General features: G+C 45.8%; 1 protein-coding gene across 10 annotated transcripts in view; it reads right to left on the bottom strand.

Moving 5' to 3' along the window:
* Window positions 1-25,732, bottom strand: part of NCOA1 (nuclear receptor coactivator 1) — a 185,926-nt gene that overhangs the window by 68,104 nt on the left and 92,090 nt on the right. The window contains exon 1 of one of the 10 annotated variants that reach the window (XM_061350144.1): window positions 19,160-19,450. The exons of the other annotated variants lie outside the window; for them this stretch is intronic. The gene's annotated coding sequence lies outside the window, so the exon portion shown is untranslated. Of the gene's footprint in view, window positions 1-19,159; window positions 19,451-25,732 lie in introns of those variants that run through there. 10 annotated transcript variants of the gene reach the window in all.

Below are 25,732 nucleotides of genomic sequence, written 5' to 3'. Positions count from 1 at the left end.
TTGGAGGAATTTGACCCCAAAAAACACTTACAAAATAACATCTATTGGAGAAAAACACAATTAGTTGGCTGTTTTTAAGAAAACAACAATGTTGGAAAAGTCCCTCATATTACAGCTATTTATCATCAAAATATAACCCATCTGTGCTCACGCAGTCTCAATTAGAGGTAATTAAGAGCATACTTGGAGTGTTGCAAGGACACGTCTACATTGTTCTCCTCACAAGTGCATCATCAGCTGCTCCTCTCATCACCAGGGTCAGGATTCTTTTTAAACTTCCACAGATTACAGAAGAAACACTGAAGCTGTGATGTGGATAGAGAAGAGGCAATGGGTGACAAAGAGTGAGTCACTTGTTAACCTACTGTTTGTGGTGTTAATTTGGGGGCGGGTTTATTTAAAAAGACCTGCTTTTTCTGACTGTATCCCCAACACAAAAAAAAAAGGAGGGAGATGTAAAGTTCTGGTTAAAGGTTGGGTTTTTTTTTGTGGCTGAAGTTGCCAAAACCACATCACATGCTTTGTGCCACACTCCTTAGGTGTGGAGGGGATATCCCTGTACCCATAACCCATTGCTTCAGCCTGCAGAGATGTCTGCCTTCCTCTTTTCTTGGTACCTTACCCCAGTTTCCCTGCTTTGTTTTCTTCTGCCTCTTACCTAATCTGAGAGACCTCTGTCTTAGAATCATAATGCAAAGTACTAATCGCCATACGATCACAGCTAATGATCATGGATCAACAGTCACCTTCTGCCTGAGCCTTGTGCAGATGCTTTCAGACGGACCCTCTGGGACGTCCAACCCAACAAGTATTGCACAGCCCAGGAAGCATGGACAACTGGGTTTCTCTTGTTTCCATTACTTGTCTTGGCCTCAACATTCCCTTTTGACATAAAGCAATGCTTCCATCATTATGGTAATAACAATGAACCTTGAGTCAAGGCTGGATAGGACACACTCAAGGTCACCAGGGGGGCTTGCAGCAACCCCATCTTGAGCCTACATCTCTGCAGCCATTAGAGCTTTAAGAGGAGGGAGCTGATGAATAAAGATTTACTTTGGGGAGGGGGGGAAGTAGATGTCCCCATGTCCATCCAGCCTGGAGGAAAGGTGTTTGCTTTCCTTCTCAGGAGATGAGTGGGACATGCAGAAATCTTAATTATCACTGGCTCTGCGGAGGCAGCAGGCTAATAAAAGCTGTCAGCTTGGGGATGCGGTGGAGCGAAAGCCTGCCATCTCAATTCTCTGCATCTGCACCCTCCTCCTGGTCCTGCAGGGCAGGGAAAAGAGAGGACGCATGCGATGCCTACACCCTTCAGGACAGGTTTTCCACTGCCACCAGCATGGAGGAGACAGGACCTTGGTAGGTCAGGTGGCCCAGGCAGGTCATTCCTATAGAATCATAGAATAGTTAGGGTTGGAAAGGACCATAAGATCAAATACTGCACTTTTGCTGTGTTGCAAGGGAGATAAGTTAAAACACTGCTGATGCAATGTGGGTTAAAAACCACTGATCAAGAACTCAACTGATCTGCAAAAGATTAACGGTATGAAAGATCTAACATTCTGACAGCTAAAAATGTTTCTGAAGATGAATTTCACTTCTCTGCCTCATTAATCCCACCCCTCAGGGGGTTGCAGCAGGGGGATGGGGGACTCATCCCAGGTTGCAGAGATAAGCAGAGGCACAAATCAGTCTTGCAGATCCAGACCCTCTCATGACAGGGAAAGCAGCTGCAGCTTGGGGAGCATAGCACCAGCACTCCTGGCAAGGGGACATGCTCAGGCTGTGGATTTTGTGGATGTGATGGAGGGAACAAGTCAAAGTTTAATTTCTTCCAAGCTGTTTACTGGGTCAGACTCCAACAACACAGTTTCCTCTTTTATATGCAAGGATGGAAAACTGACTATTGAACAAGCAGCTCTCTGGGTGCTGGCAAACCCCGGGAATTAATTGGCTTATTACTTACAAACCACTCTGAACCTTCTTGCAAAGGGCACCCTGGAAGTGCCAAGCCCCGGCAAGCAGCTAGCACCCAGCTATGGAACACCCAGCAGTGGTCCATGACCTGACACTAGATCTCCCAGGGGCTCTTTTCTCTACAGGACTAAAAGAAGGAGATAGTGACAGAGCTGATCTATTCCCGTCTTGTGTGGGCTGGTGTGTCTGTGGGAAGTAAGAGCAGCCCTTGGCTTCACAACACCCATGGTGTTTGCCCATGGTGGGTCAGCCAGCACCAAAAATCAACTCTTTCACCTAGAGGTCCTATAGATCCATGTCCTCTGCAGAGCAGCCATGGGAAGGAGTGAATTCATACTGATGTGTCATGGTACAGAAACAGGATGCTAATCCCACCATCCGGGGCCCCATTATTGCTATAAGTTTAACTCTGAGCACCAGAGACTGCTGCATACTCACAACAGAGAAGATAAGCTTTGCTCTCCAAATCTGGGCTTCTCCATCACCTTGGGCCCACAAAGAATCAGTTGCTTTGGAAAGGTACCATAGGTTGTACAACCCACAAAATCAAACCTCTTCAGCTAAGGAAATTTTGCACGTGATAATAAAAAGTCATGCATCCAAGTGAATTCTTTAAGGATGAAAGCACTGGAAAGCACCTGCTCTCTACATGATCCCTAGGAAACACAAAAAAGAAGGGAAAGGGGTACCTAAATCAATGTCCTGTGGACTATATATCCTCCTTAGTGAGGCGATGGTCCAAAGAGAAGGTGTGAATTTTAACACAACCATCATCTCTATCATACTTGCAACTCTCAGACCCACAGCAGTCATTACCCTTTAGCCCAGGGATAATTCCAGCAGCCAATTTGTTTTACAAATGAAAGGGAAAATACGGGGAAGAGTTTTGCCTTAGTACGATGAAAATGAATAATCCAGCTGTGGGAAATCAATATTTGATGCCTAAGGAGACCTCTGAAAATCCACCACACCACTCTGTTATTTTCCCAAGCTCTCTTTAAAACTCACCTCAGCTAAAATACAACAGACAGGAGATAACTGATGTGCTGCTTATTACACTAATTGCAATCATCCCCTGGTTACCTGGTGCTCACCCACATCTGTTTGTTGTAGCCATCTGTTGTCTGTCTTAATTAGATTGTGGGCTCGGAGGGGCAGGGACTGTCACAGCATGTGATTTTCTAAGCCCCTGGCATCCTACTTCCATCCAAACATCTCTACCCTACCCCATGGCACTTGCATGGCCAAGTGACACTCCTCCAAATGCAGAGATGACAGCTAGAAAGTAAGAAGCCAAAAAAGATCCCAAACCCACCCCAAAAGTAAAGCAAATAAGCTTATAAGAATCACACTTGGACCATGGAGGGTTTTCAGGAGTAAATGATCACCCACGGCTTCTGCAACCTGTCCTAACTTTCTAGGATTCACCTTCTGAGCTGCTCTGGGGGTGTTTGGAAGAGCATCAGGGCACCACGCCAAATGCAAACCAAACATGAAAGAAAGATGAAAACAGGGAAACTAACTTCTCCCACTCAAGTAGAAAAAATATAGAAAAACTAAGAAGGATGACTTGCTTCATGTCACCATTCTTGATGTTGCTGCCCAAGCGTGAGGGGAATAGAGCCCACCAGCTCCAGCAAAGCCTCCAGAAGGTGCCATATTGCACCTCATCGCTCCACATTAATTTATGGAGCACTGAAATGCTTCTGCTAAATTACTGCAACTTCAAGCATTAGCTCTTCCAGCTAAAACACACTGTCCTACAGCTTCTTCTAAGCCTTCCCCAGAAGGTGTCCACTTACGAGACAGCTCCTGGCTCAAGAGATCAGCACTGCTGGCAAAACTCGTCTGTGTGTTGCTTTGATACTTGTTCATCCCCTTCTCCTGAGGATGCTCCTGCCTGATCTGTGTCTACATTTGCTACCAGCTAGCAGGAACTAGGGTAGGATCATGCTGCTGCCATGGGACTATCAATGTCCCTGGAAGAACACCCTTGGGGCAACTACCCTATGTCCTCACTATTTGAACTCAGCTCCATCTTCAAGTGCACAGGATGGGGAGGCCCTGAGCCTCACCAGAGTTCAGCAGACTGAGCTACGAGCAAGCAGGGGGTGAACGTTCCTCTTCATGAGAAGCCAGGCTCCCTTCCAATATAGGTTCCCACCCTCTGTCAGCTGTGGCTCTTTCCCCTCTCCATTTCAATCCTTCTCCCAAGATCCTAGACAAAATTAAGCCCCAATTCATTTCAGCCGCACAACAAGCCAATGAGAGACATTGAAGAGACAGATACCTTGGTGACAGGTAAAATGGGAACCCACTACATATTTTCAGTTTGTATGGGTCATGACTTCATTTCAGCTGAGTTATTCTACCACCACCACTTGCTACACCCATAGGAAAACTCCACTTAAAAAGATGACAACACATTTTCCCTTGAAAATTACTCTGATCAGGTATTTTAAGACCATGTAAAGATCTCAGAGTATTAAAACCACTTTGGTTTTTATCCTCATTAGAAGCCCAATAGAAATTCAAATTTCTTCTTACACCAGATGTTTTCCCAAAGCACGCCAACTGCCTTATTATAGGGTTGCTCATGAATGCCAGCATGCACTCTGCAAGTGTTCGCATCCATGTATTTCTGCATATCCAACAACCAGAATAAAGGCATTCAGCTAGAGAGCTGTCCATGGGAGGGGAAAACCAAACCCACCTAGGCTGAACAAGAACCATCAGCCAGGTGATGGGCTGGTTGCAGTAATTTCTATAGTGATGGATGCAGTGAGGTTTAAGTCTCATTCTAAAATCCAGGCTTAAGTGCCATCCTGCTTAGATTTCATAGAATCACAGAAAGGTTTGTGTTGGAAGGGACCTTCAAGTTCACCCAGTTCCAACCCCTGTCCTGGACAGGGACACCTTCCACTAGATCAGGTTGCTCCAAGCCCCGTCCAACCTGGCCTTGAACACTGCCAGGGATGGGGCAGCCACAGCTTCTCTGGGCAACCTGTGCCAGGGCCTCAGCACCCTCACAGGGAAGAACTTCTGCCTCAGATCTCATCTCAGTCTCCCCACTTTCATACATGGTTAATATATTTGGAGGCAGCAAGGCTGGTAGCAAGGTGACATAGATGAACATACAGTGTCGAAAAGAAAACAAAGAGCAGTGATGTGCTGTTTCAGCAAATGTGCTGAAAAGACAATTCAAGATTCAGTATGCATAATTTTAATAATAAATTATTGTTTTTCTTGTTGCCCACCCCCTTTTAGGGCCACCAAGCACACCCTGACCAGCGACAGTGAGGGAACTTTAGCTAGGGGATAGTAAAAATGGCCATCCTCTGCTTACATGAGAGCAAGTGCTCGTGGTGGGCTCTGCATGGGGGTCAACCCTTACTCACTACGAAAGCTCCGTCCCATCTCTGGGAGAAGATGATTTTCATCACACAGCGAGCAGGAACCTTGTTCTTTCAATGCAAAAACTTACTACTCCTTTTATTTTCCAATCACTTTGCACTAATAATGGGAATATGTTACAAACACAAACTGGGGTGAACCCAGAAATAGATATGTAATCTAGCTGCTATCCTTGAGCAGTCTTCCTCATGGAGCTGCTCGTCTCTCAACGCCAACAAGGATCGCTTGGCAGTGCTTACAGCAGAGATAAGACACAAAATAGAACTGCAAGAAGCATAACCTTTTCTCCCAGTAACTGATAGGAAAAGTGGGTTAATTTATACAGCTTCTGAGAGGGAAAAATAAGGCTAATTCCCTCGCAGTCACAGAACATTACACACTTAGTTTCATATTACGCTCGTGAATTACACATTGCAATTACACCATTTTCTCCATGGGGAGAAGAAAGTATTTGGCACAATGTACAAATACATCAGGTTCTCATGTAGCACAAATTAAACTGCAGCACAAGCACATGTGGCTTCATAAAAATCACTGTAACTCACAAGCAGCAAAGACATCAGTGCATCCTACATTGGACCATGGCACGGGAACCCCATCAGTAGAGATTGTACTTGGCAAGCCCCATCTTTCCCTGGCAAAGCCACCCCCAGCACCTTTGACCAGAAGGCAGGAAGCAGGATGGAGTGGAGATAAAAGACTTTTCAGGAGTGGCATCAGGGTCTGTACCCTGTAAACCTGCTGTGTTGTGTTTGGTTATGGTCTTGCTATAAGGGAGATGCTGGGCTACAAGTGCTTCTTTCACAGATTTGCAGGACTTATTTATCTATATATACAGACACAACCCTAACACATTTCATAGAATCATATGAATCACAGGATGGTTTGGGATGGAAGGGACCTTAAAGCTCATCCAGTTCCAACCCCTGCCACAGGCAGGGACACCTTCCACTAGACCAGATTGCTCCAAGCCCCATTCCAACTTGGCCTTGAACACTGCCAGGGATGGGGCAGCCACAGCTTCTCTGGGCAACCTGTGCCAGGGCCTCACCACCCTCACAGCCAAGAATTTCTGCCTAATGTCTAACCTAAATCTCCCTCTGTCAGTTTAAAGCCATTCCCCCTTGTCCTGTCCCTGCAAGCCCTTGTCAAAAGCCCCTCTCCAAGTTTCTTGTCAGCCCCTTTAGGCACTGGAAGCTGCTCTAAGGTCTCCCTGGAGCCTTCCCTTCTCCAGGCTGAACAAGCCCAGCTCTCTCAGCCTGTCTCCGTAGCAGAGGTGCTCCAGCCCTCAGAACATCTCCGTGGCTCTATCTGGACCCACTCCAACAGCTCCATGTCCTTCTTATGTTATGTTCTTATGTACTTGCATTATATCTTGGATACCTCAAACACATGGATTAAAGAACAAACCTCCAGTGCTGGCCTGCAGCTGCAGAGCAAATTCTCCAGCCTCAGTAATGCCAGTAACGGACAACCAGCAACCCCATCTTCCAGACATGCATCCAAATAACATGTTTCAGGGAAGGCATGGTGTGAAAAGGCAGACCTAACAGCTCCCAGAGAGCCATACCAGTTCCCCACTTTTTGAGCACAAAGCATACTTAATTAGCATCTATGATGCAGCGAGGCAAACTAAAATTAGTTTAAAATTTAGTCCTTAAAATCCAGCAGCTGAGACCATCCCTCCTGTCTGCATTTCTGTTCAGCTTCAATCATAAGCCCAGCAAGACCCACTGATATTCCAGATTGGGGAGGAGCTACAGGGAGGGGAAACTCTTGGATTAAGCTGTACGTTTTTGTTTGAGGAGCCTGAACAAACTCAAGTGTCGTGGTGGATCAGAGAGAAGACACCTTATGCTGACTCAATATAAAATACACCCGTTAAGAAACCCCAAAATGCCAAGAAGGTGAATTGGTGGGAAGGCTGAGACTGCAGATCTAATGACTAAACTTCTAGCCATGCTTTGAAGATACCTAAAAGAGGGCTATTGCATCAACCAGTTTTAAATCTTCCCATTTTTCTTTTGCTATTTCTTGCTTTATTTTGTTTACTCACATCCTTCCTCCTTTTAGTCAAATGTTTTGGAATATTTCTGCTTTCTCATGCACGGTTCCTCCACCAGTAATATCTGCAGGTACAACAGAAGTCGCCGCAAGTGGCAGGACAGATGCCCCTCTGCTCCTCTCACCACTATCTGGGACCTCTGGTTTCCACTGTCCATCTCTGGTCTGCTTCTCCTAAGCTCTCCGTAAGACTTCTGGTGCTCACACTGCAGTATAGGTTTATTTTATTCCCTCAGACTCTCCACCTTCAATTTGTTTGTGAGAGGAAAGTCAAAATGTTGAGGATCACAAATGGGAGCTGTGAGAATGTGAAAAGACTCAAGTGGGCGGAAAAGGAGAGATGAGAGAAGAAACCCTCAATAACACTCTTCACTGGGAAAGAAAAAGACAAGGCAAGGTCAATCAAGCCAGGGCAGGACTGAGAGGAGTGACACCCTTTCATCTTAGTGGGGTGTGAATTTGTCATACCATCATAGAAAGGTTTGGGTTGGAAGGGAACCTTTGAAGACTACCTAGTCCAATCCCCTGCCATGGGCATAAGGACACTTTCACTAGATCAGGTTGCTCCAATCCTTGTCCAACCTAGCCTTGAACACTGCCAGGGATGGGACATCATAATTTTCCACCAACAGCACATCTCAGAGGAGAATGATGGTCTGGAGAAGCTCTCACTGCCCTACTGAACTCATCAGCTATGGGTGCTTTCTAGGGGGAGGAAAAGCCAAAGCTGCAATATCCTCTCCAACTGGACAAGCCTCCTGAAGACAGTCTGCTGTCTTCTGGTGCCGTCTACTGAGATCTCACACAGAGACAAGGTCAAACCACAGAGGCACGTGCAACATGAGGCTGAAAAACTCCAGGAGACCCTTCAGGTTTGTGCATGGGTACAGTGACATCCTGGGCTGCAAGAACCCAAACATCTCTGAGCTCTCATGAAAAGCAAGAGTCAGAGGAAAGCCGTTCTGGCATTGTCCCCAGATGACATTTTATCCGCTGAAGAGAATTCTTCACTTAGCAAAGCACAGCATTATGGAGCTTGTTTGAAAAGATTGCCATGGTTTCTCTGTGAATAAATTAATCAATTTTATTAGACTTGATGCTAAATTCCTGACTGACGGCTCTAGTGCTGAAGATGCAAGCTGCCGGCTGGCTGCCATGGAGGAAGTCTGGAAGGTGACAGCTCGGAAGAGCTAACCAGGATTCAATGAGCACACCAAAAATAAAAATACAAGAGAGTGTATTTTTTAACCCCTTGATCACCATCTCATCATAAAATTCTACTTAGGTTGCCTGGTATCTAACCAGCTGAGGATTAACAGACAGGGCAGGGTTATCATGGGTTTAACCATCCATGGTAAAGTGTTGGCTACCACTAGGATTTTGTTACAGGTTAAACACATACACATTTTTTTCATGGAATTAAAAATAAATAAACACCTGATTGCTGAAGACAAAAAGCTTCAGAAAAACTTAACATAAAACGCCTACATTAGCACCTTGCATGCATCCATCTGCTTCCTGAAAGTCTTTTACCAGCTACCCACATTTTAGGTGTATCCCTGTCCTGGGTTCAGCAGTAGCAGTCATTTTTCTCCTTCTTAGTAGCTGGTGCAGTGCTGTGGTTTTGACTTTCAGCCTGGGAACAGTGCTGATAGCACCGATGTTTTTAGTTAGTGCTCAAATGTTTACTCTGACCAAGGACTTTCTGAGCCTCATGCTCTGCCAGGGAGGAGGAGAAGCCAGGAGGAAGCAGAGACAGGACACCTGACCCAAACTGACCAAAGAGGTATTCCATACCACAGCACATCATGCCCACTATATAAACTGGGGGCAGTTACCTGGAAGGGTTAGATCACTGCTCGGGTCAGGCTGGGTACCGGTTGGCAGGTGCTGAGCAGTTGTATTCTCTTCCCTTGTTATTTCCCTTACCATTGTTATTATTGGTGGCAGCAGTAGTGGTTTGTGTGATACCTTAGTTACTGGACTGCTCTTACCTCATGCTCTTACCCATGGGAGTTACATTCTTTCGATTCTCCTCCCCATCCCTCTGGGAGTCAGGGGGAGAAAGGGGCGGGGGGGGAGTGAGCGAGCGGCTGCATGGTTCTGAGTTACTGACTGGACTTAAACCATGACAATCCCAAAAGGTTCTGGGTCCAATTCTCCCCTCAAAACCACACAGACACCCAGGAACCCAACAAAAAGGATGAAAGAGGTGTGGAGATGCACTATACACTGGGCTGGGTGTAGAGCAGGGACAGAGGTGTCAACCAGAGCTCCCCACACCTTCCAATCCAGAGGATCCTTCCAAGAGCACTGGGAGCAGAGCATCATTTCCACTGGGACGCCACAAGGGGACTGTTTAACTGGAAACAGTGTTCTCTTGCTAAAAATAGTCCCTCAATTTTACAGCCCCCCACCATGTGGGATGCTGCATGGACACATCATTGGTGCAAAACATTCATCCTGGCCATGCTTCAGTGACCACTGAGAGCTTGGGGTTTCAGCCCAGCTCCAAAACACAACCCAACTCTTCTCCGAGCCGCACACCCCAACTATTTAAACAAGTTACTAATTGCTCTTCTGAAAGGCATTTTTTTTCTCAGTGCATTTCAAAGACTTGAGAAGACATAAACCTCTATTTTGCTATTTCGAAAGGTCCTACCATCGCTCACAGGGATGGCGAATGTGGTGTCACAAGCAGAAGGTTTTGCTCACCGGGACCATTAATTTACTCCTGACCAAAGCAAACAATCCATCAAAGCAAGCGAGTGCTTCACCTTCACAATTAATGTCCTACCCTCAGGTAACCAACCATATCAGAAGACAAGCTAAGTGCTGTGCTGCAGCTTTTTAAATAGAGAAGGAAAGCCATTAGTAAGATAGAATGAAAAAAAAAAACCCGAAACACAGAATTGGGTTTCTTTTCTGCCAAAAATAAATCTTTTGAAAGCCTGTATAGAGTGATATTAAAAAAAAATAAAACCACACAGAAAGAAAAATGCAGCTTAAAAAATAAAGCATTACCAACCTCTTCTAAATGAAGCCAAACCCTTATAAAATCAAATGAAAATCTAAGCAGAGAGTAATTGGATTACTGGTGTTAAAGAAACATCCTCAAGCTGCCTTGTCCTCTACCCAAGTTAAGGTGATGCGTGACCAAAGCCACATGTATGCTTTTTTCACCTGTGCAGGTTTCAGAGCTACACAGACCATTTGTGAGCTGAGAATCTCCACCGGCTTCTGCATCACAGCTGAGTCAGGGCAGAGACCACATTCTCGCTTGCAGAAGGTGGTACAAGGTACACCATCCTCCTCCTTGAGGGATGAAGAAAAGCCTCCCGTCTCCAGAGGACGTTTTGCTGCTAAAAGGGATGAAGGTTGTTGTCACCTACTGATGATACTGCTTTACAGAAACATGGCTGCATCCTTGATGTTTCCTGAGCACATGTAGTGGTGTGGGGTTTTCAGAAAGTATAAAAAATAAGCAGTGTATCACACCAGATCTTGCTCTCAAGCAGATGATAACTGAGATACAAAGAGAGTGCTACCAGCATGAGCTCTTCTTCCACAGCTACAGAAGGTTTGCAGAGCATCACTAAGGACCTCCTAAACCACTCAGTGGTGTGGGGGTGAGGTAGCTGATGGTGCTCAGAGGATATCTGCTAAGCCTTTCCCTATTTATTAACTTAATTAGGGATCAGGCAGCTACTGAAATTTGCATACAAGATTTTGAAGAGATATAACCATTGCTGAGAACAAAAACGGATTATGAAGCATCCCAGGGAGTTGAAAAATACAGGCAGGAAACAAAATGAAACTCGGTCAAACACAACTTTAATCAATAACCACAGAGGGAAATAACCTCAGCCCCAGGGAGAATTGGCTCCTACTGTCATTTACTGGGTTGGGGTGGTGTTACAGGGGTTTTTTTTTAGCATTTAACAGTAGTCAGATAATACTTAGCAAGATACTGGATGGCAGCTTTGCAGAATGCAGCAATGATATAGCAGTGCTCGTGGATATTTGGACACGGTCAGCAGAGCATGGAGAATGAAGGGTTTGGGGTTTTAGAAGGCATTGGTAGCTATCTGTACGTAATTAGCTGAGCAAACAGAGGATTATACACAGCTGAGATCACCTTCTCAGCAGACAGATAGCTACAATTGGTCCTAAAAGAACAGAATGAATGACAAAGTAATTAAAGGGAATTATAAGATTAAAACATAAGATTATATGAAATACAAGATTAAAACAACAAAGTGGGTGTAGTATGACCAAACCCTAGCAAAAAGGAGAAGCTGCTTGAACACAGCAGGTCTGGATTGCATACAGTACCCCCCTGTCTGTGTGGTCCCTATGTGATCCATACAGTGAATGCAAAGCAGAGGGATTTTCAAATTGAAATAACCTGGGATGATGAGTCTTGATTTGGAAGAGCAAGATCATCAAGGAGCTTCCCAAGAAGGATGGAAAGAGAGGTACAGGAATTATTTAGAATAATTACAGCAGGATCCTTCAGGAAAAGGAACGGAGCTGCTTTAGGAAGAGGAATGGAATAGGTAGCAAAAGGTTTATTTTTACTTTCATGAATGCAAATGCAGAATAGTTTCCTTCAGAAATCAACCACTTCACCACCATCGGCAATGCTGACTAGTGTTACAGCAGAAGACCCAAAACACCTCCACAACATCCTGACCTGCAGCCCCCTGTCGTGCCCAGGCTGGAAGCAGGACTATCCGCCTTGGATGCCACCAGCATTGCACCATGGATCACTTCAGCCAACACCAAATGCCATGAACTATGGTTTCATTACCTTCAAACTCATGCTGAGTTTACCTTGTGCCACTCTGAAGCAAGGGGACCCAAGAGTTGCCACTGATGTGGGAGAGGGCTGGAGCGCCTCTAACTATGGAGACAAGCTGAGAGAGCTGGGCTTGTTCAGCCTGGAGAAGAGAAGGCTCCACAGAGACCTTAGAGCAGCTTCCAGTGCCTAAAGGGGCCAACAAGAAAGCTGGAGAGAGGCTTTTGACAAGGGCCTGTAGGGACAGGACAAAGGGAAAGGGTTTTAACCTGACAGAGGGGAGATATTAGATGAGAACTTAGGCAGAAGTTGTTCCCTGTGAGGGTGGTGAGGCCCTGCCACAGGTTGCCCAGAGAAGCTGTGGCTGCCCCATCCCTGGCAGTGTTCAAGGCCAGGTTGGACTGGGCTTGAAGCAACCTGGTCTAGTGGAAGGTGTCCCTGCCCATGGCAGGGGGTTTGGAACTGGATGAGATTTAAGGTCCCTTCTAACCCAAACCTTTCTGTGATTCTGTGATTCTATGATTCTCTACCCAAGCAAGATTCCAAGAAGCTGCCATTTGCTCCTGCTTATTACAAATACCCAGGCATTCAGAAGTAAAGTACAAAAAAAAAAAAACAGAGGGGTTCCTAGAGAGCTATGCATGAAACAATGAATGACAGGTAACACTGTAAGACATGTCTGGATTTTTTACTATTTATTTGCATTATATTAACACCTAGAGATTCTGATCAAGAGTAGAGACCCGTTACTGGAGTCTCTATGGGGAGGATGCTGCTACCTGGAAGTATTTCCAAAGGAAAACACATTATATAGTTAAACTGCCCGTGGGTTGTGAAATGGTGAGCTTGAAATCACACAGCAAGCCAGGACCTGCCTCTGAGACACCAACCAATATTCAAGTCATGCTCAAAAATTAAACTCTGTGGTCTAAACCTGACCAAATCAGATCAGGACCATCCTTGAGGGTACCACATCACCATGCTGACAGCCTGTGGTGGTATCATCCTCTGTCTGGTGGCAGAGGCTTACCTGGCTCTTCAGAGTCCTCCTTGAGGTTTTTCTTTCTCTGTCTCCAAGTTGCACAGGTCACAGTTATCCCAACACACAATGATGGGCTAAGGCGAAGCAGGAGGAAAAGGCACAAGGGGGACAAGTAGAACGAGGAAGGGTGAAACGCAAGGCTGAAGAGACCCCTCTTAGAGAGGAACTGGGCAAACTGCAGGGAATGCAGATTAGTTTTTTCTCTGATTTTCAATTATCTTAATTTGTGTCAGGGTTAGATTTCAAAACACCTCCCTCTCTTCTCAGCTGATGTTTTAGACTAACCACATCGAGGAAGAGGTCAAAAAATAAAACCAACCCACCCAGCAACGGTAGCACACAAGAGGCAAAGCTGTAGCTTGTTGCATCATTATTAATCCCTTATTACCTTCACTCACAGCTGCAGCAGACGTCTCCAAAACATGAGGATCCCTGCCCTGAGGTATTTACAGAGTCAGTTAGATGTGATATAATTAAGAGGTAAATAAGGCAGTGGGGAATGTACTGGGAGGAGGAGGGGGGGAAAGACACAATTAACTTCAGCAGCTTTGCAGAGGTTACCCCTATTTTACATTACTTGTGTTGTGCCCACAAACCATTGGGCTCATTTTTGGGAAGCCATCTGGTGTTATAACCTCTGAACAGCCCCAGCACCAGTCTCATTTACCCACCACTTTCCTACTTAATGATGCTGCCAAGTGGGATAGTACCTTGGCTCTTCCAGCACTGCCCAAACACCCCACAGACATCCTGTTTCTCTCCAGCTTCCTGTCTCCATCCCCTCCATTACAGTCAGCATCCCTTTTCGCTCAGACAATCACTCCATGGGAGCAAGCAGGCAGCATAGCTCAAAATGGCTCAAAGAGCAGCGAAGTAGCATCCCTACTCCTGCTCGATGTCTCTTGTCCTTCTTGGACATCCTTTCTGCTCATGTTCAGAAGTCACAACATGACTTTAGTTACCCTCCCTATTTCCACATCACCCTCCAGGACTAAGGTTTTTGCCAGTGCAGCATCAAGTAGTACTTTGAAAATATATTTTCCAGGTCTTAAAAAGCAAACGGGTTATGAGAGGAGGACGAAACTTAATCACAAACCCTACTGCCCTTCTGGAAATGTGTTCAAGGCCAGGTTGAATGAGGTTTTGAGCAACCTGGTCCAGTGGAAGGTGTCCCTGCCCATGGCAGGGTGTTGGAACTGGATAAGCTTTATGGTCCCTTCCAACCCAAACCATTCTGTGAGTCTGTAGTCCCACAAAAAAACAGCCCCTCAAAACTCAGCCGGTAGGGAACTACTTCAGGAGCTGCCTGAGCAGACAGAAAGGCACTTGCTTTGCAATAATGCAGACAAATATCGACAAACTGAAGGATAGCAGACATGGGTGAAAATGCAACGGGTAGAAAATGCTACTGGAGATCACGCTGCGCAAGGACAAGTATCTAGCAGTTGTGAGCACTGCTCTGCTGCTACGTCCACTCCTCCCTTCAGGCTGTGCAATGGTAGGAGGTAATGCTGACCAGCAGCTAACTGGTGCCCTTCCCAGTCCTCTGACTACAGACCCAAGCCCATGAACAACATTCCATAGTAGATAATTCCTATTAATTTCAGACATGGATGCACACTTCATGTCGCGTGTGTGTGCGAACCCAGACAGGTCCAGAGAGCAACATAGATAAAATCGCCACAGAAAGGGATCCTAAAAGCTGCTGACAGCTACCTGGGTAATTCAGGAGCTTCAGGCAAGGGATGTGAGAAGACGCTGCTGCACATCACACTGATCAGGTTTGAGAAGAGGAAATTCATGATGTAGATGCAACCCTGTTCCAGTTTGAGGCTGGATCTCACCCTGGCTGGAAACCACCACAAAGAGAAATGGGAGCTGAGGCTGATTATAGTGAGCTCTCCCACCCATCCATCTGCACATCCATCATCAAGAGCCTTTTCTAAGAAGACAACCTTTTCAAGACTATCTTGGATAACTGCTTCTTGGCTGGCATAAAGCCTGGAGAAGAGCGGGCTCCTCTGTGAAGACCAGAGGAGGACAGGAGCAGTCAGAGCCCTGCAAAATGAAGGACCATCATGGGACCCCATGGGGAGCCCAGCAGCCTCTCTTGCAGAGAACCCAGTGCAGACCTTGACTGCAACAAGGACTACCTCTGCACAGTGCTACACATTCCACATCTAACCTGGGAAGATCTGGGAGGTAACATCACATCCCACAGCCTGAATCGCAAGTATTTTACTTCCATGGTTGAAGCTACCCATTTAATTAAATGCAGTCTTGCTAATTAAGGTTTCCAAGCAATCCCCTCTTCTGCAGCCTCACTGGCTACAGAGATCTTCATTTCCTAGGGATGGAGAGAGGAAGAAATAGGGCTGGAGCTTCTCAGTGCCTTGACGGGTTGAATCAGTCCATGCAAGGAGACCAGGGGGAATTCACCGCTACTCACTAAGGCCTAGGGTGACGGAGCAGCACTTGGGGATGGGGCTGAGCCTTGTACACAGCCAGGGATCACTGCAAGGAGCAGCATCATTAGAAATGACGTCTTTTTTTTAAGCTTATGTAGCTGCACTGGAAACACCAAGTGGCAGTAAAAGAGGTGGGTGATGATCAGCATGCTTAAAAAAATCCTAAATCACCATGCTCGGCATCATAACCAACATTTTCATGACAAGCCAGGCTAAAACTTCACCAAAACAACTGCTAGCAAAACCAAGGTACACGAAGATGTTTTGACATCACACTCCCCCAAGTCCTAATTTCCAGACATAAACCTGCTAGGAAAAGTACAAAAGGAGCAAAAAAAATTGCATCATTTCATGCCCTTTGAACAACCTTTGGATCCTGACGGCTTTTGCCAGGAAGAATAACGAAAGTCAAACTAATTAAGCAACGAACATGCCCACAGTACAAAGTGTGAACATTTTAAAGGCTGGCAAGTTATTAGGAAGTGCTCAGCTCCCAGCTCTGCTTTCCTGCTATCACTCTGGGAGCAACCCTGATGCAAAAGCTGATTTGATTACATGTAATTTCTTCATTTTAAGCATTAAATCAGCGCTCAAAAATAGGGTATGGTGGAAACCATCAATTTTGAAAACATCTCTCACCTTGATAACAGGCATCTAGCTGCTTTTCTTGGAATTAACCCAATGCTGCTGTCACAGCTACCTGAACAGCCACAGGAAGATGTCCTGGACAACCAGCAGACACCAAACCATGGACACCCTAAGTGTGCTGGTACCTACCAATGAGTTGGCTCCGTATTTTTTATTCCTGACCCTCCCACCCCAAAACTGCCCAGATGGAGCTCTGGCCAGCTGCAGGAAGGGGTTTTGTCCTTCACTACCTCTTTTCTCTGCTGATGGGGTTATCTAAAGTCAACTAGAGTGTCTCAATATCACCATCAAGCACAGAAAACCTGGAGCACTGGGAGCCAGCACACGTGGATGCCCTGTATTTGTGTTGGCAGCAATGGGCTGGTGGTGCTGGAGCAACATCACCATTGCTACTGTGGCTGGCAACATCATGGCAAGCCCAAGCTACGACAGATGATCTACTTCAGCTGGCAGCGATATAGATCCTGTGTCCTCTTGGCCACCAAGCAAAGCACATGCTCATGAACTAAACAATTTGCTTGGTTCACCCCCCTAAGTCCAGGGTGACGTCTCCAAATATCAGAGCTTATCTGGGTTTGTCCACTCACGAGGGACAAAACAAAAGTTTCTTCCCATGTGTTTCCAGATAGGACCAACAACAACAGCAAAGACAGTCAAGTCCTTTCATCTCATACCAAAGCTGGGAAAGAACCTGGGAACCATGGAGTGACTATTCAGACTGGTGTGAGTGAATGTGGATGATGGTTATGGAAGCACTAGAAGGAAGAAAGAGCAGAAGAAGGGCTAAAAAATGGCAGATGTCGATGGTACCCAAGGTAAGAGATCATCAAGATTTTAGCACACATCTACCTGCAGTATGTCAAGAGACTCAGTAGTGGAGACAAAAACCAGCAGGTAAATCCTGGGATGGGACAGGGTGGATGGACTGATCACTGTCTGCTCCTCCAAGGTATGAAGAGGCACATGCAAACCCTCAGAAGCCAAGAGATGTGAGGAGCACAGGAGCTGCCATCTCCATCCTACCTAGACATAAGCAGCTTGTGTCCACCACACGTCTTGGTCCCACACCTCCCTGGATATGAGAATGTAAGCATGGATCTTAAAATCCATTTTGGATTGGATTTATTTCAAAGTAAAATCACCTTCCCCTGCTTTAAGGTCTTGCATAAAGACTTGCTTCATCGCTGATGCAATGCTGAAGCATGATTTCCCACAATATGTTGTTCACCGAGATTTCACCCTGGTCACCACCATTGTCAACACATCCATAAAACTGCTAGAGGATGGTGTAAGAGAGCACAGAGAAGAAAACTAAAAAGCAAATATCACAGAGAAACCACAAACTTGTGACAGCTGTCAGCCTGAGATTTCAGGTCCCAGCTCTTCTCAACCCTTTTGGCAAATCATCATCCCTCCGTGCCATCTTTACAACCAATTTGCCCATCTTCAAGACACACAATGCCTTCTGCTACTTTACCTGGTCCTAAGTCTGAGGCAAGTTTTTAACTGAAAAGAGGTTCTTTTAGTGCCACAGTGCCCCTTTTTGATGGAAGACCTACATCAGTTAACACGAAAAAATTAAAAGGGGTGAACAATAGAGCTCTGATAATGTAGATGGAGACAGAAGACTCAAAAGCAGCATCACAATACCCAACGCTTGGATCTTTTTCTTGCACTATTTAGTGATGCGTTGATGACACCAGTGACAAAAAGAAGTGAAGAAAAAAATGACAGAGGCAGGTTTGGAAATAGGAATTTGCTCGTGCCACTCAAGAGAGGTGCAGTGCTGCCTCCAGCTACAATTTATGCAGCGTTTCAAAGGTTTACATAAATCCTAAACAATCTTCTCCTTCACTCCAGCTTGTTACAGTGATTCACGTCCCAGTGAAGACACTTTCAATGTTGGATTTACTATGGAAAGCCCTACAACACCTTCCCCCACGCACAGGGCTCAAGGCAGCACCTGTATTTATATTCATCCAGCAACTCCAAGGCAGCTCCCATGCAGGCAGGAACCATCCCGGACCTAAGGAGCAAGTTTAGGGCAGGAGAAATTCAAGCATAACACCTCGTGTGGGAGCCCACTGACACAGCAACCCCACATGAACTTCAAAAGGGGAGAGCTCCTTCAAGTTGTGCAATGCTTTGCTAAAGGGAACCCGTACACATGTGAAATCATTAACTCCATCTGCTGCTTTTACTTCTTTCATCAATGATTAACGAACATTAAGCAATAAGCATTTACTTTTTTCTTTTTTTTTAGAAAACTAATGTCCTTACTTCTACAAGTCGCCGTGAGGATTCCTGCCAGCTCTACCCTGCTTAAACATTTACACATTGATTTTCAAGGTCACTGCTGAAACACGTCATTTTCTACTTAGCACATTCTCCTCCAAGCGCGCGGCTGTATTCAATGCTGGGAACGCTGCACGTAAGGGCACAGCACCGAAAAACACCCTCAGCAAAGTTCAATCCATAAAAGAAATCCAAAGTAAAATGCCTGAGGGAAGGCAGCCTTAGAAAATGCAAATACCATTCATTACCCTGATGCTGCTGGCTTGTCTTTGCGCTGTTGTAGAAATGCTGAATAAAGTGACAGCGAAGGTCCGTCCATCCCCCCACCACTATCCAACATCCCAGCCGGGTCACAGCAGGAGCCCCACTGCTCACTTCCAAACCCACCACCAAAATCATCCCCCAAACCACTGCCAACCCCAGGGGGAAGGAGCCATCGGCCCTTACCTGAGAGCTCCCCAGCTCCACCAGCCTGGGCACCGGCTGCACAGCCCCTCGATGACGAACATGCTGCCGTGAAGCTCACCGGCTCCCGCTCGCTCCCGTGTGCTCCCCCCATGTGCTCCCTGTGGGGTTGGAGATCCCTTCAGCGCCCGCCGGCACACGGTGCTGCTGCCATCGCGGGAAAAAGGACTTGCCACCAGCTTCTCCCACTCGATTCCCACTCTGGCTGCTTGCTAATGAAACACAACGCGCGGTGCCGGCGCTGAGCGAGCACTGAAGACACCTGCCAGGCAGCTCCAACAGCAAGGGAGTGAGTGAGAGCAGCAATGCTTGCAGCTTGCTGTGGCTGCAAACAGAACCGGTCCCATCCCAAGGACTCTTACATTGAAAAAGTAAATAATACACCTCATGAAATGAAAAGCAATTTTGCTTTTTTTATTTAATTATTCAGACACAACACAGGGTTTTAATCCGTGTGTTCCTATAAAGTGCCATCCCTGCTGAATGTGCCACAGATGTTATTAAACTTAACCTCACAGCACTCTTCTACACCATAGAATAATTATTATTTCACAGGAGGAAAAGCTAAGGTACAAAAGAAATTCCTTTCCCTCAGTCATACCAGCCCTCTTGCACCTCCCGCGTCCCAGCCTCCAGAAAAAGGGACATTTTTGCATTTAAAAGCAGCAGCTTTTTTATTCTTCAGCTTGGGAAAGGGGCTGCTCTGAATGTCAGTTTCGGCTTGGAAACTGGTGACCATGGGATAAATGCAGGGTCAGGCTGTGCATCGTCCTGGAGGTGATAAGGACCCCACCCTGGTCTTCTCCCCAGCACTGATGTGCACCACTGACAGTATATGCAGCTAAAATGTGCACAGAATCACAGACTGGTTTGGGTTGGAAGGGGCCTTAAAGATCAGCTGCTTTCAACCATGGAGCTGGGGGAGGGGAACCCAATTCAGGGGAAAAAGTCCCCAAATTATAGTCACCCTTCTGCCTTCCAGCAATGGGACCTGCCTCCAGAGGGGAACTTGGTCCCAACCACTCTAATGCCCAGGCAGGAGGATGGGGACTCACTGTATCTTCATCCCAAGAGTCACATCACAGGCACCATCAAGGTCTGGATGTTATTCTTTTTTTGAACAGTATAAATAAAAGTAAACAGGAACCTTAAGGTGTTTGGGTTGTAAAATGGCTCTTTTGATCCAGATCCAGATATTTCTGATTTTGCCATTAGTGTGGCACCTGAACATCTGATTTTAAGAACCCTGAAGAAGGTCCTTCCTCCGCTGCCCTGCTCAGAGGAACTTCAGTTCTCTAATTCTCTTCATCAAAACCATTTCCATCATGGGATTTGCACAGCACAGCTACAGACATCAAAGAACAGGAGGAGAAAGTGCTTCAAAAGCCATGGAGGGAGGAAACTTCAACCAGAAACTTGAAACAGCGTGTGCTGTTGGAGAGATGTACAAATGATGCTCCAGAAAAAGGTAGCAAAGGAGAAAACACTTGGGGCCACTGCAGCAGTGTTATATTAATATCAAGGAATATAACCAAGGAATAAAAGCCTAAATACATAAAAAAAAAAAAAAAGAGAGGAAAAGGGGTAGGAAAAAAAGAGCTGGAGGTAGACATGGAAGGAAGTCACAAAGAACTGAAACCTATATAGATACAGCTGCAGGATAATTGAATTAAAGACTAATATCCAGGTAGCATCTTCCCTGCTCATTGCAGGGGGGTGGACTAAGATGACCTAAGGTCCCTTCCAAGCCAAACCATTCCATGATGTTATGACTTTTTGTCCAGGGATAGTAGCATTTTCATGTTTTTTCATGTTAGAGCTTTAAGGTTCCTTCCAACCCAAACCGTTCTATGATTCTATGAATCGGGAAGTGCATAATATAAAATAAAAATAAAACGACAAATATGGGAAGTTTCAAGAGTTCACCAACAAATTCCACCCCTTCAGCTGTTCAAATTTTTATGCCTTCAGCAGCAAAAAATCACCCTTGCTGGAATGGCCCGGCTCCAGCAATGGATCTGATTCCAGCTGCTGTGTTAAATGAGTGATTAATAGATGCCTTTGTCCTGGCTGCATCTGCCTTTCATGAGAACATCAGCATTAACCTGGGTCTAACACCCCAGTTCTGCCTTTGGTGTATTTTTCACTCCATCTCTTCACTTTCAAGGAGATTTGAAAGAATTGGAGGAGCAGAGCTGATGCAATATCACTGTAAAAAGGGAAATTAAACTAGTAAACCTGACTTCCCAGTGCAGAGTTAAATAAGACAAAGAATTTGGAATACAAAGAATCTGCAGAAGCTACAGAGCTCCTGCAAGGAGCCCAACTTTGATTTTCTTGCCCATTCTCCTGGGCACAGTGATTAATTACAAAGGCTGCAGAAAACATGAGAGCAGAGGGGAGACGATTCCCTGCCGGCAGCACTGAGCCCCAGCTTTGCACGTGGCTCATCCATCACCCGAACCACTGGCAAACCTTCTCCAAGGGACACGTCTGCTGCCCACAACCCAACCACACGCCCTGCTACAGCCTGCCAGCGAGCTGGGAACTCTGCCTGACCTTCAGCCATTCCCACCGACAAGAACCACCACACACAGAACCACCTACTTCAAGATGGTTTTCTTTCTCCAAGATATTTGCTAATAGAACACCAGAAACTGAGAACTTTTCTACATAGTTTAAAATAAGTTAAAAGGGAGGGGAAAGAAAAGAAAAGGAAGGGAAGAGAAGGGAAGGAAAAGGTGAAAATGAAAAATAAAATAAATAAAATAAAATAAAATAAACCATACCATACCTTGTGACAATTCAATGACACCATCAGATTGCACCACTGAGCATCTCAGTCTCAATTCTGCAATGACATGATTATACAAATACTGGTTCTTTTTAAGTTTCCTCCTAAATCAAGGGTTTGAGCTAAAAGGCTCCAAATGGTTCACTTCAAGCAAATCAGCTCAGAACGAGTTTTAAAGTCAATGATCCTTCCTCCCAAGTTCTTCTACCCTCTAAACCTGCTGGCATAACCTAAATCATGCCAAGCCTATCACAAGGCACCACCTTGCTATTAAATCTCCAACTCAAGGACCAAGATTTGAAGAAAAGGAATGAAAAAGAAATTAAGGCTGTTCTTGTCAAATATCCCTATGTAGTGATATTTGACACAGGGCACTCCGAGCCCAGATTTTCCTTTCTTTAATGTTGACTTTTATGCTTGCCTTTGAAAGAAGAGGCGGCACGTGCAGCCCCAAACAGACCGTAGTTCTTTGCTTTCCATCTTATATCAACAGCACTGGCACGCAGGGTGTCTTCCAAAAGCTCTTCCAAAATTGAAATTTAAAACAACTGTTGACCACAAGGATGAAATGAAGAAGCACAGATCACACAGGGATGGGACACAATGGCCTGGCTGCTTGGCATTTCCAGGCATGACAGATCTGAGGTTTCATGATGACAGGCAAAAGAGTTGTGGATGCCTCATCACTGGAAGTTTTCAAGGCCAGGTTGGACGGGGCTTGGAGCAACCTGGTCTAGTGAAAGGTGCCCCTGCCTGGGGCAGGGGGTTGGAACTGGATGAGCTTTAAGGTCCCTTCCAACCCAAACCATTCTGTGATAGTATAATTTGAGTCCCTTCAGAAGACCTCAAGCCTGATCTTGTGCAGCTGTGGGCAACAGCATGTAACAGAGTTATAAAATGCTGACAAATCTGAATTCCCCACTCCCACCATTCAGAGTTTCCTGATTTAAATGAGTACAAAGAGATGGAGAAGTAATATACAGGAATGTGGAGTAAGACAAGCCCTAGCACAGTACCCTGCGTATTTGCAACACAGGTAAAATGAGCAATCGACAGTGACCTTTAAAAGCCAGCATCTCAATGGATGTCATTCCAGGTTAGGGAGGGAAAATGAGGTTTAGTTTATCTGAGACACAGCTGCCTCACAGTGAGCAGATGACACTCCAGGAGGAGAACTTCGGAATGAAGATTATTTTCATGATGAATGAAACATTGCTCCAGTATTTACAGGGTGGCTACAAAGAAGATGGAGACTCTCTTTTGAAAAGGATTCACATTGAAAAGACAAGGGGCGATGGGCACAAGTTGCACCTGGGGGGATTCTGGTTGGAAATTAGAGGAAAAGTTTTTACCATGAGAACAATCAGCCACTGGAATCATTTCCCCAGGGAAGTGGTGACTCCCCAACATTAGACAGTTTTAAGATTCGGCTGGACAGGATGCTGGGCCATCTACTCTAGGTCATGCTTTGCCTGGAAAGGTTGGACCAGACGACCCTTGAGGTCCTTTCCAACCTGGGATTCTATGATTCTGTGAAGGAATGGAAAATGTTCTTCAGGTTTTACAACTGCTCAAATAACTCCCAGCCTCACCTACATCCCATGAGGGCTCTCTTGGAAAAGCCTGCAAAAGCCTCTATTGACCGAGAGAGCTGACATGGCAACAAGAGCAGATCAGATACTATCAGTTACCTCCACTACTCTGTGCCTTGTGCTTTACATACAAACCCTACAAATCACCATATATTGACTAGCTACAAATATCTTACCCAATCAACACCAGTCTTTATCATCTACTAATTATTTATAGAGACAAACATTCCACCATGAGATTTTCTTGATGCTCTAGCAGCCAACAATTTCTCCAGTAACCTGCAGCTTCTCCCCATAAACAGATGCCCTCCTTTTCTTTGACAGCATCTCTTTGGCCCACCTGCACATGCCCAGGGACCAGTGCAGGAGCTGAGCAGAATAAATACAGCACAAACACGGCAGGCTCAGCACTTTGCCAAGATGATTAAATCGACACGATTGCATTAACATTCTATGACAGCCAAGTTCCAGAATGGTTTCTTACTCTCTCCAGGTAGCAAACAGCAAAAGAGGAGCATCCGAGGTAAAGATACAAGTGGGAAAGGAGGAACAAAACAGCTTTGTTTTGTTTAAAAGAGCAACAAAACCACGCTGCACGTTCAAGCCGTTTTTGCTGCCAAAGCCAGCAAAATCAGCATTTTCCAAGCCCAGCTCCTTCCATCCCTTAAAACAAGTTATAGGAAACTGGAAAAGTGGATGGGTTATGACTTCTGTATCTACAAAATGAAGTTCATGGTAAATGTCTAGATTAAGCAACTGTCAGTACTTAATGTTTCTATTTACTCCAGTCCAAAAGAGCAAACTTTAAATAAAATTAAGCATGTCCCATACTTTCAGGCATACCAGCTACAATGGGGAGCAAGATCCCTTCCGAATCGATGAAACACTTCTTCAACCTTTGCTTTTTCTAGCCTCTGAGCTACAGCCTCTGACACATTATTGTGATGTATAAAAGCCTGAAGTCCCTTCCAGCCCAGAGACTGGATATATTGAAGAAGAAACTGGTGACAAAACACAACTCAGCCAACCTTGCTCACCTGAGAGAGGCTTTGAGGTTGCCTAGTCCCCGCTCTGCATCAGCAGCTTCAAAGCTTAGGGATGTGTCTATGCATGCGTGTGGCTGTTGCAAATTCATGGCAGCTGAAGCTCTGACAGCAAAATGTATATAAAACATAGGAGAAGGAGGACATGGAGCTGTTGGAGTGAGTCCAGAGGAGACCACAGAGATGCTCCAAGGGCTGGAGAAGCTCTGCTATGGAGACAGGCTGAGAGAGCTGGACAGACCTTAGAGCAGCTTCCAGTGCCTAAAGGGGCCAACAAGAAATCTGGAGAGGGGCTTTTGACGAGGGCCTGAAGGGACAGGACAAAGGGAAAGGGGTTTAACCTGACAGAGGGGAGATATTAGATGAGATCTTAGGCAGAAGTTCTTCCCTGTGAGGGTGCCCAGAGAAGCTGTGGCTGCCCCATCCCTGGCAGTGTTCAAGGCCAGGTTGGACAAGGCTTGGAGCAACCCGGTCTAGTGGAAGGTGTCCCTGCCCGTGGCAGGGGGGTTACAACTGGATGAGCTTTAAGGTCCATTCCAACCCAAACCATTCCGTGACTCTATAATTCCCTGCCTTATTGGGGATATATACAGATACACCTCCCACTGTTTTGTCCCCAGAACTCCAGCAACCTACTCAGAGCTGTGCAGAACTTGGATCATCCTTACCTTGCTCGGAATCCTCATACACACTGCACTGGTTCTCTCCCCTTCTGTGTAACTGGCAGGCTTCAGAACATGAGGATTTCAATAGCAGCCATGGTCTTGTTGCTGTGGGGGCATCTGGGGAAGTCTCTGCTCCTTCCACTATGGTGGGTGGAGGCTGCACAAACAGCACAGATGTCCTCAAATGGTCTGTGAATGGACCATCCCCAGGACAAGGCATGAGCTGCTTGCTTAAATCAGCTGCTGTGGAAGCGAATGTGGCATGTATGTAACTGCACCTTAGGACATACCCCCAAAGGAAAGGAGCCTATTAAGGTGCCCCACAATTAACCTGCAGCCCAGTATGAGCAGAGACCACCCCTGAGGGGTGCACCAGTGTGCTAATGGCATTGGCCCCAAGCTGGTTGTCCTGCTGTGTGATCCCTTCTGAATCAATGAAACACTTCTTCAACCTTTGCTTT

The sequence above is a fragment of the Neopsephotus bourkii genome, unplaced genomic scaffold (genome assembly GCF_033783945.1).
Source record: "Neopsephotus bourkii isolate Nb327-2 ecotype Australia unplaced genomic scaffold, CSIRO-AGI_Nbou_v1 NB_481, whole genome shotgun sequence".
Classification (NCBI taxonomy): domain Eukaryota; kingdom Metazoa; phylum Chordata; class Aves; order Psittaciformes; family Psittacidae; genus Neopsephotus; species Neopsephotus bourkii.
The sequence above is the reverse complement of the archived record's forward strand: the minus strand, read 5'-3'. Positions and strand labels throughout refer to the sequence as shown.